This window comes from Schistocerca nitens, chromosome 4 (genome assembly GCF_023898315.1).
Source record: "Schistocerca nitens isolate TAMUIC-IGC-003100 chromosome 4, iqSchNite1.1, whole genome shotgun sequence".
NCBI classification, from domain to species: Eukaryota; Metazoa; Arthropoda; class Insecta; order Orthoptera; family Acrididae; genus Schistocerca; species Schistocerca nitens.
In genome coordinates, this window is record NC_064617.1 from 96,338,267 (window position 1) to 96,352,398 (window position 14,132).

Consider the following 14,132-nt stretch of genomic DNA (forward strand, 5'->3'; position numbering starts at 1 on the left):
TTAATATGACAATTATCTGATATCATTTGTGTGTTTATTATAATTTGTATGTTTAGTGTAAGAGCATTGATAATAATTTTGTAAAAGCAATTGTGTGTGCCTTCAAACTGTTGTTCGTGCTTGCACCTATTCAACATTGATGGGTGCCACTTGGAAATGTTAAATTTATGCTGATGAACTGTGATGAACTGTTTAATTAGTGATAGTGAATATTATGGACTGTTACGTGCACTTGTTCAGCATTGCTGGGTGCCACTGATAGACTGCTTCTAATGAAATGATGTCACTTGTTGGTGTCTGCACCTGTTCAACAATGCTAGGTGCCACTGATGGACTGCTTCTACTGAAATGATGTCACTTGTTGCTGTATGCACCTGCTCAACATTGCTGGGTGCCATTGATGGAACTGCTTCTATTGAAATGATGTCACTTGTTGCTGTCTGCACCTGCTCAACATTGCTGGGTGCCACTGATGGACTGCTTCTACTGAAATAATGTCACTTGTTGGTGTCTGCACCTGTCAACATTGCTGGGTGCCACTGATGGAACTGCTACTACTGATGAGGTCACTTGTTGCTGTCTGCACCTGTTCAGCATTACTGGGTGCCACTGATGGAACTGCTTCTACTGAAATAATGTCACTTGTTGGTGTCTGCACCTGCGCAACATTGCTGGGTGCCACTGATGAACTGCTTCTGCTGAATGATGTCACTTGTTGGTGTCTGCACCTACTCAACATTGCTGGGTGCCACTGTTGAAACTGTTTCCACTGAAATGATGTTACTTCTAGCTGTTTGCACCTGTTGACCATTGCTGGGTGCTACTGCTGGAACTATCAACTACTTGTTTTTTTTTAATAATTAAAAGCATTTATGTGAACATTTGTATAAACTAATTTTTTGTGTATTGTGTAAACTATTATGTAAAGTCACATGTATGAAAGAATTTGTATTGCTTACTGTGTTTCATATATTAGGTTATTGAAAGGTCAGTGCAAAGCCAAAATTTTATCTAATTATGTGATATTTACGTATTAATATTATCTTTTATTTTTGTCTGTATTTTTGTGGACGAATTTGGTGGTATTTTCACCACCAATGCTGGCAAAAAATACCATCAAATTCTGGCCCGTGGAGGAAGGGCATATGAAAGGTGGCTACACTGAGTCACAGCGCCAGAGATTGCGCCAGAGAGTTTTATTCGGCCGCCTCCACTGGCAGTGCTTGTTGAGATGTGGTAGTGGAGAGTTCTTGTCGAGAAGTCGTTGTGGAGAGTGCTTATTGAGAGGTGGTAGGAGGGAGTCGGTGTTGAGATGTTGTAGTAGGGAGTGCTTGTTCCATGTTTATGCAGTTTGTTTGATGGGCTAGACAGCAGATGTTGTTCGAATGGAGATATTGTAATGATCAGAGTGCTTTTCGTCAATATATATGAAGGTAAAAAAAAATTCCCTTTTCTTTTTATTATTTCAATATCTTAAATAATGCGTCATTACAGGTTCAGTCAACAAAGCTTCTGGCTTGTGTTCTTGTATTAGAGTGTAATTCTGGTTTTCTTGCGCAATTATAGTATTTCTATTTTTTTAATTACTTCAGTATAAATGGTATTTAAAATTTCTTGTCTTATTGAAGAAGAACCGTGCCAGATGTGTACGTTGAATCACAGTTCCACACACAGAACAGCGACACTTGTGCCTTGTTGTTTCGTAGCTTTCATAGTTGCTGGGGACTTAATTAATTAATTGTGTTAACGGAAGTTTTCTTTCATTCTTTGTTGCTATTCTATGCAGTCAGATCGCGGAGTAATACTAGTCAGGGCCAACCGTTTACGAGACTTCGTAATCGGACTTACAGCTACGAAAAATAATAATTATTTTCATTTTTTATAATTAAGCCCCCATGCAAAGGTTATGAACAAGTAGAGTATATGTGATCACATTCATGAATGACACACACAAATGGGTAATAAAAATGCAAGTACTAGAACAGGTTTAATAACTAACTGCTTATAGCACATTACTTTCATGAATAGCTTCTCCTGGAAAAAATACAAAATTGATTATTAAGCTGAAAGAAGAAACGCATATTATGCTGAAAAGTAGTGAACTTCGAATTAACAGGTAATGAAACGTGTACTCAATATATATGTACTCTATCTCCCCTTTCCAAAACATTCAGTCATTATACCATGCGATATAAGACATACTGTCAAAACGAACTGCAACAAATACTTAAATAACTACATAGCATTTCTTAACAAACAGTAAATATATAAACTTCATCATTATTCTCATCTGCAAAGAAAAACTTCATTATTCATATTACCATAACTTCATCACTATCATCAGCTGCAAAGAAAAACCTCATTATTCATATTAGCATATTCTTCATATAACTATTCATCGTCATTCATTATCATCTGAAAAAAGACACTTCATTATTCATTATTCATATTACCATTTACTTCATACAACTATTCATAGTATAGAGTTTCTTATTTCTAGCATATTTCATCACTAAAACTAAGATGTGTAGTTCTGTCTGACAGCCTGCATCAATCGCCTCGTATTGTAAAAGAAAAAAATTAGTTAAGACTGCTATCATACGATGTGTATAGTATATTCTTGTTAATGTTTGTTAATTCTGATCCATTTACTCTTCATCACAAGGTATTCCATTTTCTTTCGTTCATTCCGAAGGTGAAATTCCCATTTCATAATAATCCACTGTGGTTTGTTTAATTTATTTCTTTTACACATTATTGCTTTCTGAAAATGATGAATAAGGATTAATATCTTGGACTTAAGTCATATACCCGTTAAATAAAAACTGGTTTCTAGTGATATAATTAAGCATACAGCATAGCATGACAGAAAACGTATTATGTCAAAAACATAGAGAGTGTTCAGGTGCAAAAATGTACACACAGTCTCATAATGCGGTAGCCAAGAGTGTAGAATAGTCAAGATATTGAGATATCATAAGGAAAAATGTTAGTCAACTGGTGTTTGTTATATCTTAAAGATTTCGTAGTGCATACAAACAAAACAGGAAAACAATCATATATACACGAAAAATGGAAAATGCGCACGGTCTGATATATAACGACAAGAAATGACTTTCTTTGTGTTCAGCTTGTATGTTGTGTAGTTGATAGAGGCGAGAGTTGAAGACTTTAATGGAGAAAGAATTTGATAAAATTAATATGTCACTAGATAGAATTGCATAATTTCTCATAAAATATGTAAGTTTGTCTGGAAAATGTGCACGGTCTTATGTGTAATGACAAGAAAAGCGACCTGCTAACCTTACCTTGCCAGCCACTTGCCAAGAAAAAATATGATAATCATCAGTAATTGTTCGTATAAATATAATTGCATAAGTGGTCATATAAAAATCAGAAAATGGCATTACAGTGTGATAAATCATAAAGTATGTTCATTCAATAAAGGGTTTAATATTGGAGACATGGTGATTGCCTTTACTTTTTCTGGTTCTCAGAGTTTCGACTTGTACTACATTGGGGTGAGGAATGCTGCGAATTCTGTATGGACCTGCATATAGAAGCTCAAATTTACTGCATCTACTCTTTCCTCAGTTGGATAAATAATGTGTGCGTACTAATATCTTCTGTCCAACGTGAAAGTCACAGCGTGTACAAACCTGTTTTTGCTGTCTTCTCCGGCGCTCTGCGGCACGTTTGATGTTGTAGAGTGCAATGTCAATTATTTCATGGTGTCATAGTCGACGAGATGTAGGAAAGGATACTAATTCTTTAATTTCGTTAGGTGGTTCAACATTTTTCAATATAACAGTCGGAGATAGCATAGTAGATTCATTTGGTATCGAGTTAATTAAATCCTGGAATGACAGTATGTGTGTATCCCAATCGATATGTTTTTTATGGCAGTATATTCTACATAGTTTACCAATTTCTTTCATTAGACGTTCACAAGGGTTCGAAGAAGCGTGATACTTGGATATATGTATAAATCGGAGAAATGTTTCCTGCTCGTAACATAGTGTCCATATAGCAGATCGAAACTGTGGTCCATTGTCGGAAATTACTTTCAATACATGCCCTACATGAAATGGAAAATGTTTTAGAAATGCATTCGAAATAGTTTTAGCAGTAGTTTTGCGTAACGGAGTGAAGGTAACAAATTTCGAAGTTGAGTTCGACAGCGACAAATATGTAGCAAAAACCTCTATTAGTTCTGGGAATCGGACCAAAAATGTCTACAGCGGCCATGTGTCTCAATTTAACGGGTACAATGGGATGTAACGGAGGAATATGTGAAGTCGTGTCTGACTTAGCTTTCTGGCAGATTTTACATGACGCTAAAACTCGTCGAATACGTTTCTCCATGTTGGCAAAATAACAGTTCTGTCTCAGTATAAGAAAACATTTTCTGGCTCCATAATGTGCGTAACTTAAATGAGTATACCAAATTAATTTGTTAACAACCTCGTCAGGAATACATAGTAACCAGTTGTTGCTGTCAGGGTGAGAGCGGCGAAACAGAATGTTATTGCGTACAGTATAATGGTTTCTGATGGTAACATCATTCCTATCGTGCCAAAGGTGTTTAATTTCTTTCCACACGTTGTCTTTGCTCTGCTCTTGTGCTATGTCTCGTAATGATGCCGAAATAAAATTTTCGAATGCAACTTGTTGAATATACATGACGCTAGAATTTGCTTGGCAGAAGTTGGTTGCGATGTCTTGCTGATTGTTGCTGAGAGAACGGGATAGTACGTCTGCTACAATATTTTGTGTACCGGGAATGTGAACAATTGTAAAATTAAATTCCTGTAAATAAAGTTTCCATCTGCTTAACCTGTCGTGTGTAAATTTTGCGGAAAGCAAAAACTGTATCGCTCTATGATCTGTGTAAACGGTTGTATGTCTTCCATAAAGAAAATGCGTAAATCTCGTAAATGCCCATACAACACATAATGTTTCAAGTTCTGTAACAAAATAATTGCGTTCAGCAGGTGACAGAATCCGACTCACAAAGGCGATGTTTTTAATTACTGTAGTACCATCTTCTTCAATTTCCTGAAAAATGTGTATGCCTAAAGCGGTGTTAGAACTGTCGGTGGCAATGGAAAAATTTCTAGTAAGATCTGGATGTGATAAAAGTGGTGCATTCAACAAAGCTTGTTTCAGACTGACAAATTCAGAATGTGCTTGGCTATCCCATGACCAAATAGTGTTTTTACCCGTCAACTGGCATAATCTAGGAGTGTCTAAAGCAGAGTAATGAATAAATTTACGGAAAAAGTTAATTAATCCCAGAAAGCTGCGTAATTGTTTCTTCGTCGTAGGTACAGTAATGTCACGTAGAGCTTGAAGTTTTTCCGGGTCAGGCGCAATGCCTTCTGCTGAAATTACATGTCCAAGAAATTTTATAGAAGTTTTGCCAAAGTGCCATTTGCTAAGATTAACTGTGAGTCCTTGTGCACGAAAAGTGTGCAACAGTTGTTCAAGAATCAGATTGTGTTCAGACCAGTTAGCTTCTGCAATAAGAATGTCGTCTACATACGTTGTGTTTCTGTCTTTAATGCAAAGGTGTGTATTGGATGTCGTCAAAACTAATAACATTTTCGTGAACAACATTCTGCGTGTCAAAAGTAGTGCTTACGTTGCTGGAAGGTGCAATCTGTACTGTATCTAGTCAAATTCTTTCTGACGTGCTGTTATTTGCGGGAGGATGCTGTGGCATTTCAACTATTTGTACTGTTCAGTTATTTCGTCCTGACGTATTAGGATCGGGATAATACCGACTGTCTGGTTCATTCATGATAATCTGTTGCGGATGATTCTGCTACTGGTAAGACCGACAGTTACGCTGAAAACTGTGCTCACTACTTTTACGTCTGTCATAATAATCATTGCTATACGGCGCGTTGCGATACGAGTTGAAATGATGTGTCTTCTGTACGTAATGATTTCCTTGTTGCTGTGCGTTACTATTTGGTGTGGCCGACGCTATACGTGTATACATTAAAGCTTGGTTGACCTTGCAGACTACATTGTTGGTTAGGTCTGCTAACCGGCTGGTTTTGTTGCTGTTGTAGGGAAAAGCCTCTATTGTTGCCAAACTGTGTCTGCGATTGCTGAAAATTTTTACATATTGATGATTAAAATTTTGTCAGTTATTAAAGTTCTGGTGGTTGTCATTTCGCGAGTGTCTAATGAAAACTGTCACTTTCGGTAAAACTTGTCATATCGGGTTTTCTTTACACGTTTCTAATCCTAGATAGGTCGATAGTTGAAGAGCTGTTTTGATAGATATAAAGGATAGTAAAAGAGAAGGCAGCAGTGCAGAAAACTAAAGATGAAATAGCACTACTACGGCTCGGGGCCCTGTGCACGCTACGGCACATATTCATCGAAGTGTAATGAATCCCCTGAGGTCTATTACGCGCTACAAATAAATTTTAGTTTCTGCGTTACAGGCAATGCCGGTGAAAATTCAAAAGTAATTTGTTGTATCCAATCCAATTCTATTTTATGCGTTACAGGCCAAGCTGATGAAAATACAAAAGCAAATTGTCGTATCCAGTCCAAAGTGTGAATCTGTGTTCTGTCATTATTAAGCACTTTAAATTTTCTAACAGATAGAAAGTGTTTGTAATAAAAATTATTGTCTCTGTATGTCTGAACAGGTTCAGGATTGTATGAGAATCTATTTGTCTGTGACTGTTCGGAATCTAACTCATGTACTCTCTGTAAATTACCTGGATTATACTGGCTATGTGAGTGTGAGAAATGTTCGGAATGTGGCGTATGCTGTGCCGTGTTAGAGGCTGAAACATTTTTCATCTTTGTCACTTCTTGCTGTAAAGATGACAATTTTCTACGTAATGTGTTATTGGACGAACCTATCTCACTGATCGTCTGCTGTAAATTTTGGAATTCGGGTGTTTGATTAAGCGAAACTGGTGACGTATCGTCTGATTTGGTGTCATTATTATTTTCGATAACAACAACACGACTGGCCAATTCATCATATTTTTCAGTCAGTGCTTTTACGTGATCATCGTTTTTAGTATCACAAACATTAATTTGTTTTTGTATTTTACGTGTGGTTTTGTTCAATTTTTTAACGTCTGCTTTGATGGCATCGGAATCCTGTATTAGTTCCAATTTTTCAAGTCTGTTGGTCATTATCTGAAAGTCTAATGTGTGTGTGTCTGTTTTTGTTTTAAGATCGGAGATTTCATCATGCAATTCGTTATTCAACTGTTTGATACTGTTAATTTCTTCTGATACTGTAGCAATATTGTTGTCTACGAATGTTTTTGCTTTCGTAAACAATTTACACTTATCTTCCTGTCTCTGTGCAGTGATTGTTTCCATGACTTGTCGCTTTACTTTATTCTGTTCCTGTATAAATTTACTATAACGCGTTTCACTGTTTTGTAGGTGGTGATTAAAACGTTCGTCAATTTTGCTGTTCTGTTGGTCAAATTTCGCGTCTACTTTTGCATCCAGTGTGCGTTTTCAGAACATTGTTTAGCAACTGCACTAATTTCATCTCAAGTAATTTAGTTGTGACTGCATGTGTATTACTTAATTCTTGAGCCACAGATCTAATTTATTCACTATTGCTCCTAGCACAAGCCTTAATTTCCTCACGTAATTGTTCTTTAGTATCATGACATTGTGCGGAAACGGCTACAACCTGTTCACTAAGTTGTTGGTTCTGTTCATTTAGGTTGTCGTGTTTTTCATTCAACTGTTTGAAATTTTCATTAAGGTTGTCTTGTTTTTCATTAAGTTGTTTGTTCGATTGATTAATTTGTAGCAATAATGCCATAACTTGATCCATGCCAACATTACCTACTCTATTCTCAGTGCTGTGTGATGATGTGTCTGCATTTGCCACGTTTTCTGTAACCATTTGGTCATTCTGTAATTCTTGAAAAGGTTTGCCAATTGAATGTGCACTGTTGGTCACTACACTGGAGACAAATAAACTTGACGTGTTTTGTGAATATTGTTCACCTTCGTTAGAAACAATTATCTGTTCACTACGTAAATTTTGCAAATTAGGTGTGTCAAACTGGACAGCGTTCATTGTAACGGAACATGCCGCGTCATCAATTGTTACATTTACTCTGGACATAATTCCATTTGTTTGTTCATCATTAGGATCAAAATCAACATTAGTGATCGGTATGCACTGATTGTCTGTAAATGGATGATTATCATTATTACACTGAGTGTCGCAAGTATTATCGGTTAAATTATTCGAGTCGGCTGTTTCACTCATTATACATCGCGATGTACTGTTAACAGTTTTTCGCGGCATTTTTCACAAATCAAAATTAAGGACAAAATGAAACAAAGACAAAGCAAAAATGGAACAAACACAATTACAACAAAGAGCAATAAATTGCCGATGATCTGTGAAAGAAAGGGTGACAAATTAGTAAACGCATTGCGCCAGATGTAAACTACATTTAAGTAAGAGCAGATATATGACTACTTATCAGAAGATTCCAGGTTCGAATCCTGGCAGGGTCGCCAAGTGTAACCTCCCCACAAAATTCGTTCCCATTTATAACCTCCCTACAGAAATTCGTTCACATTTAACCTCCACACAAAATTCTTTCTGATTTAATCTAAGCTCAAAATTCATTCACATTTAGCGTAACCTCACAACAGAAAAATTCCTAAACCTCTCAACAGTAAAAATTATAATTATGTCGTTCACATTCAGTGTAATGTCCTGATAAAAAAAAATCAGTAACCTGGTAATAAAACAATGTAACTAACCTCTCAATTAAATTGTCGCTCACTTATGACTTTTCAATAATTCACTGTGAATTTAACCCGGTAAATTTTGGACGACAGCAGTGCTGCGTCATGGCCCTGAAAGATCATTCTCAATAAAAAAAGGAAAAATTCTTACCTCAATGAAGTCGCCGGATATATCTGCTCTTACAATAATTTTTTCCGGCACAACTCTGTGCAATGCTGGCCGACCTATCTGTCATTTATGAAAGAAAGCAACTGGTTTTTCTATTGCAATAATCGGGATGATCATGGATGGGAGAAATTAGTAAATTCTTTAAATTGAAATGAATGGTTGTTAAAAGTTACTTTTTATGAGGAAGATTATTATTACGAGAGTTTTAAAACATTTACATGCGACTTGAGATAACATTACTACATATGCGCGAGGCTGCTTTTTACCTTGTACAATAATACTCAGGCTCCGGCATCGCTGCACCGCGACCGGGCCAGCCAACACGATACACCAGACCAGACCAGAGCAGACTCCTGACTAGCAACAACTTACTGCTACAGCTACACAGTTCCTACTGCAGTCAACACTGCTCTCTGGTCAGAGACCTTGCATATCACAGGCAGCGCATGAGCAATACATCGAAATTACATCTGCTCGGACCTCTTACAGTTTACTGTATTCAGTCTTCATCTACAATTTATAACCAACTCTAACTTTCTAACTCTAACTCAAACTCTCTAACTCACTCTCACTCTCTAACTCTAACATTCTCTTTTTTCTTCCCTCTCTTTCTTTCTCTGTTTCGTTCCCTTTCTTTCTTTCTCTGTTTCCTTCCCTCTCTTTCTTTCCTTCCCTCTCTTTCTTTCCTTCCCTCTCTTTCTTTCTCTTTTTCTCTCTTTCTCTCTCTTTTTCTCTTTCTCTCTCTTTCTGTCTGTCTGTCTGTCTCTGTCTCTCTCTCTGTGTGTGTGTGACCACCCTATTCCTTCTTTTCGTCTTATTGTGGCAGAAATTTCATTTCTCATCAAAGCGATTCAGTACCTCTTCATTTGTTATCTTATCTTCCCAGCTATCTTCAGCATTCTTGAGTAGTACTTCATTATAGAAGGTTCTGCTCTCTTCTTGTCTGAACTGCCTATTGGCCAGGTTTCATTTCAGTACAGGGCTACATTCAGGGCGAATACTTACAAAAAATTCAATTACCTATAGCTTATGCGAGTAAATCTGTCTCAAATTGCATATCTCCTTGTATTTGTGTAAAACGAAATTAGCTGGGATGCGGTGGAATTCACGTCACCTCAGCCACGACGGAAATGGAAGCATGAAGAAGAAGAATCCAGGTTTATCTTTTCCTTAGAGCGAAAATTTCCGGTTATTTCATCTTATACAGACGGAGTAATTAGCTGACCGCTCGCTGAGCGACGAAATTTAGAGTTCACTGAAATCTGAGTGCGAATCGTTCAGCTTCGAAATAAAATAATAGAGGAAGAAAGAAGGAGTCATTAGAGGTGAAACATATGATCGAAAGGGGAAGATTAATGAGTGAAACCTGTCGTCTTCTTTTCAAGGGAACCAGCTCGATATTTAATCTTGATCATGTTGATCTCCAAAGCTGTTTCTTGTTAATATTAATAAGCTGTTTTGATACACATTTATTATGTCACAGCCGGTTTCGTTCAAAACAAGGTGATCAGTTTCAACTTCCAACATCCTCCGTAAGATATCCACACAGAGTTGTGTCATTATCGTGACACAACTCTGTGGGGATTTCATATGAAGACTTGAAGGCTAGTTATCTTACGTAAACTTAAAGTTAAATACTGATCATTATGTTCCACAATTTGTCCTTAATTTTAAGGTTGTGTTTAGGGCAATAAGGAATGTACAATGCTGCCACCAAAATTACTGATCCCTTAGCCTTCGATGTAAAATGTCTGACAGATAGCAAACCTAAATGGAAACAATCTCAAAAAGTTTCCCCTTGACAAGTCCTTTTATTCTGTAAATGAATTTCTACACTCAAAGAGCCAATGAAAGTGGTACACCTGTCTAATATCGTGTAGGGCCTCCGCGAGCACGTAGGAGTGCCGCAACACGGTGGCATGTTCAAAAAAATGTTCAAATGTGTGTGAAATCTTATGGGACTTCACTACTAAGGTCATCAGTCCCTAAGCTTACACACTACTTAACCTAAATTATCCTAAGGACAAACACACACAACCATGCCCGAGGGAGGACCCGAACCTCCACCGGGACCAGCCGCACAGTCCATGACTGCAGAGCCTGAGACCGCTCGGCTAATCCCGCGCGGCTGATGTGGCATGGACTCGACGAATGTCTGACGTAGTGCTGGATGGAACTCAAACCATGAATACTTCAGGGCTGTCCATAAATCCCTAGGAGTACAAGGGGGTGGAGATCTCTTCTGAACAGCACGTTAAAGCATCCAAGCTATGCTCAGTCATGTTCATGTCTGGGGTTCGGTGCCCAGTGGAAATTTTTAAAGCCAGACAACTGTTCCTGGAGCCACTCTGTAGCAATTCTGGACGTGTGGGGTGTCACATTGTCCTGCTGAAACTGTCCAAGTCCTTCGAAATGCATAATGGACATGAATGAATGCATTTGATCAGACAGGATGCTTACGTATGTGTCACCTGTCAGAGTCGTATCTAGATCAGGGGTCCATATGACTCCAACTGCACACGCTCCACACCATTACAGAGCCTCCACCAGCTTGAACAGCCCCTGGTGACATGCAGGGTCCATGGATTCATGAGGTTGTCACCATACCGTGCACGTCCATACGCTCGATACAATTTGAAACAAGACTCGTCCGACCAGGCATCATGTTCTCCGTCATCAGCAGTCCAATGTCGGTGTTGACGGGATCAGGCGTGGCGTAAAGCTTTGCGCCGTGCAGTCTACAAGGGTACAGGAGTGGGTGTTCGGCTTGGAAAGCCCATGTCGATGATGTTTCATTGAATTGTTCGCACGCTGACACTTGTTGATGGACCAGCATTGAAATATGCAGCAGTTTGCAGAAGGGTACAATTCTGTCACGTTGAACGATTGTCTTCAGTCGTCGTTGGTCCCTTTCTTGCAGGTTCTTTTCCGGACGAAGCGACGTCGGAGATTTGATGTATTACCGGGTTCCTGATATTCACGGTACACTCGTAAACTGATTGTACGGAAAAATCCCCACTTCATCGCTGCCGCGGCGATGCTGAGTCCCATCGCTCGTCCGCCGACTATAACTTCACATTCAAACTCACATAAATCTTGATAAGCTCCCATTATAACAGCAGTAACCGATCTAACAGCTGCGGCAGGCACTTGTTGCCTTATACTGTCGTTGCCGACCGCAGCGCCATATTGTGCATGTTTACATATCTCTGTATTTGAATACGCATGCCTATACCAGTTTCTTGGGCGTTTCAGTGTATTTTGTAATGTTTAAAAGGTGGTGGGTACTCACAACTGCATAAAGAGGAAACCTTGTAAATGGTCAGCATGCGGCCATACTTACGTAAGAATGTATAATGTGAAAGTTAAATTGCTCGTTCCACATTATTACGATAAATTTGTCGGTTAATCGTGGAACATGAGACTAACTAACCAGGCAAGTGACTATTCACTCAAAAATCCACAGCGTTTCCACGCAACCGGAAGTCATTTTTACCTCCTCTGAACAACCTAAAGAAAGACGCACATGTTCCAGATGCTCAAAGCGTTTCCTGTTTCAGGAATATCTATACTGACAGGATATCTTTCCTTCAGGAAGCACTTCGTCTGCTGAAGGCATGTGAAGCAGTGGAAACGTGGTGGCAGTGTGAAGAATGTTTATTGCTGTACACAACCAACTTTCTTAGAGATTATGAGTATACGCGCTTTAAATTATTTCGCTGTTAGGTACGTCAGTTTCAGTGAATTTGACGCTGCTGAGGACACCCGTAAAGACAATCTCAGAAGAATCAAGGAGCGTGCCGGCATGAAATATTAAGCAGAGTAACTGCTCTTGAGGAACTTGAGGTTTCATACAAAGCATATAACAGGAAGAAATAAGTATTCAGGATATGAGTCGCGTGACGTTTTGGAGAAACTACTCGTATTTAACTTGCTCGTGCTATTGAGCTACAATTTAATTTTTGAAGCGTTAGCTGTCGAGTGCTAATCGGATGTTGATCTCGCTTTCTAACCCGATGACAGAGTCTGCCGGTAAACAAGATAGTTCTCGGCTGTCAGTCACCTCATCAGCGGTCGCGTACCCATGTACTGAGGCGGGAACTGTTAACTCGTCCTCCATTATAGCCTTTAGTGGGAAGGATGGCAGCGATAGGAACTCAAAGCAAGTCGTGACTTAACGCTAACAGTAATAGGAAGTACTAACTGCTTCGTCACACACCAGTTTTACGGCGTTTGAACGATACTAATAATAAGCTCGTTAGCAGCAATGTGTCTGGTCTTTATTTGGACATTTTATCGCATCGGTTACTTCCAATTTTAGGTGAATGTGTTTCTTCAGCTAGTTTACTGTATGTATTACCGTTCCTTAAGCACCTTCATGCGATTTGCCATGTACACACTGTAGGTACATTACATTTGTCAGTCATGTCATCGCTTTTACTCTGTTACGTATACAGTTACTAGGTATTCACATTTTTTGCCTGATACGTATTGCCTCAGATATAAATTAAAAAATCCTCCTATTCCAACCAAGGTTACCGGGAAGTTTCGCTTGGCTGTAAGATAGTTAAATGCTGGAACTGTAATTCCCTTCCTGTTTTTGTTAGTGTTGTGGTCTTCAGTCCGAAGACTCTGGTGCAAGTCTCCACACTAGCCTATCCCGTGCAACCCTCTTCACCTCTAAGTAACTACTCCAACCTACATCCATTTCAACCTGCTTACTATATCCATGCCTAGATTTCGCTCTAAAATTTTTATCCCAGAAGCTTCATTACATTACCAAACTGACTATTACTTCAATCATCCCTTCTTTTAGTCAAAATGTGCGATAAATTCCCTCAAGTTCTGTTAAGTAGGCCTAACCGCCTCATTAACAATTAGATCTAGCGACCCAATGTTCAGAATTCTTATGCAGCACCACATTTTATCAGCTTCTACTCTCTTCTTGTCTAAACTGCATATCTTCCAAGTTTGGCTACCGTACAAGGCTGAACTCCACACAAATACCTTCAGAAAATACTTTGTAACACTTAAGTTGATATTGGTTGTTAGAAAACTCCTCTTTTCATAAATGATTTTATTGCTATTGCCTGTCAGGATTTGCCGGCAGCGGTGGTCTAGCAGTTCTAGGCGCTCAGTCCGGAACCGCGCGACTGCTAAGGTCGCAGGTTGGAATCCTGCCTCGGGCATG